We start from the raw sequence: 2,279 nt of genomic DNA on the forward strand, positions 1-2,279 counted from the left end.
CACACACACACACACAGGACCATGTGTACAAGAATGTGCACCTGAGCAGCGATCAAAGCTTTGTCTTAAAGATAATCCCACAAGAGCCGGTCAGGAGCTGCTGTACTGTAAATACAGTAGGTGAATTTTAAATCACAGCCAATAAAACATTCATGACATACTGTGCCAACAATAACTAAGTCTTGTGCAAAGGTTGTTGTGTGGCTGCTGGTTGTTTAATGTTTTTTAAGAAAACTCAGTCGTTCGATGCCAACATTGCATAACATATATTAAGAGAGCAACCTACATCATGTGCAAGTAGTAGTGGTAGTAGTAAAGAAGATTAAAAGCACTAAACCTTGAGGAATTTTTGAAGGAATTTTTTTCTTTTTTTTTATCCATCATAGCATCAAGCAGTAAATCTCCACATTTGAGAGGCTGAAACCATTTTTCTATTAAAAATTACTTGAACAATTAACCGGTTACCAAAATAGTTGCAGCCATAAAATCAAGTGCTCCCGTTTGAGAGGTAGACTGTCTGACGAATCACTTGCTCATATACATGTGCACTGAAGGAAAGCAGTTTTGCTGCATTGGCAACCTTCAAGTATCCTTCACATTTTTTACTGCATTTTATGAGTAGGTTTGAATTATTATTTTTAGGCTATTCAATAAAAAAAAGTTCAGTCTTAAAGAGAGAATAGTGTATATTAAAATAATTCAAATCATTTTAAAATGCATACATCTGCAAAATGCCACTAATCACAACAAAACAGAAAGGAGATTTCTAATTGCCAGTACTGAATAACAGTGTTATTATTAATGGTATTAGTCATTTACTATTGCGCAGCAGTGGATGCTCATTTGTTAGCATGGAGCATCAGGGTGAATGATGTACCAGGTACACAAGGACTGTTCTGGTGCCAATACTCTCCCCCACAAAAGCAAATGAAAAATGAGACACAACAACACAACCACAGTTGTTTGTTTAATCCAGCAGAGTGTTTATCGCGCTGTCTGCCAATGGCATGCCCCGGGACCTGACATCAGTGGGAATCAATGGGTGCCAGCATGGCTAATATATCAGATATAGCGTTGTGCTTCTGCACTTTTCGCGGTTGTGTTCTCTGTCTGAAGTCTTTCCTGTCTGCCCAGGGAGGCGGAGATTTCCATATCTGTCACCAGACGCTGACACGAGGCTGATAGTTTGAACCCGTCACCAAAGGCAAGCGTCAACCTCCTCTCAATCAAAGAGAGCCTCTTAACCTCCTCTCTCCTTCTCAGCGCTCCATTCATCGCTGAATAACTTTACAGTCGCATTGATCTGTCCTTTCTTTCTTTACTCCTCCGCCCATCCCCCCTCCCTATCTCTCTCTGAATGCCAAATAATGTAGTGTTGGGCTTCCTGTCTTTACATCACACCTGAGTACAAGCAACTTTCGCACACACACACACACACACACACACACACACACACACACACATTGTCATGACCCATGTGTCTTGCCTTAGAACATTAATGGAGATTCTGTCAGCGCCTCAGGAAGGAATTACTGCCACTTGCTGAGTCTTTACACTCACTGTCTATCACAAATACAAAGACGTACACTACAAAGTCACACACACACAGCTTCTACTTTCATGGTCTCGTTCCTTTCCTTATACATGCGTTTTATACTTTTTAAGTTAAACCTTGCCATTATCTTTTTTTTCCTTCCAGAAATAGGAAGATTTTTTAGCAGATTTGTTTAAACTAGTTTTCACTTATGCTCTCTCTCTCTCAATCTCTCTCTCTCTCCATGACCTAATTTTTCTCCCTCGCCTGAAACCATCTCTTTAACTTCTTTCATCATTTTCATTCAGTCACTTCTCATTCAAGTCAAAGGTGCGATTTTTGGCACAAAAAACTAAAGTAGCTACTGCCAGAGCCGAAAACATCTCTCTCTCTGCTCCCTCGCTCATTCTAGCAACAGGCCAGAATAAATCTTTATCCTGTGTGTTTCTGCTGGTTCTGTTTCCAGACTCAAACTTTAGCTGTGTGCGTCCTGTTTTTTATCATCTAAACCTGAAACATTAATCCACAGTGACTTCTGTCCGCCTACAGGATTAAATTATATTCATACCCAAACACTTAACCCCCCACTATAAATCAGCATTATTTGATTATTGATTCCATTTATGTACCCAAAAAAACCTCAACAATCTTTTCTTGTTGTACAAATTTAAAGCGGCAGAGCAAAGACAGACATGGAAAAAAAAAGAAACAAGTTAAACCATCCTGCACACACACACACGCACAC

At 39.8% G+C, this 2,279-nt stretch overlaps 1 protein-coding gene across 1 annotated transcript in view; it reads right to left on the reverse strand.

Annotated features, from left to right (window-relative positions):
- bsna (bassoon presynaptic cytomatrix protein a) overlaps nucleotides 1–2,279 on the reverse strand; it is a 137,455-nt gene that overhangs the window by 105,090 nt on the left and 30,086 nt on the right. The window lies entirely within an intron of this gene.

Source organism: Morone saxatilis, unplaced genomic scaffold (assembly GCF_004916995.1).
Source record: "Morone saxatilis isolate NCDOM2014 unplaced genomic scaffold, NCSU_SB_2.0 Contig15, whole genome shotgun sequence".
Classification (NCBI taxonomy): domain Eukaryota; kingdom Metazoa; phylum Chordata; class Actinopteri; family Moronidae; genus Morone; species Morone saxatilis.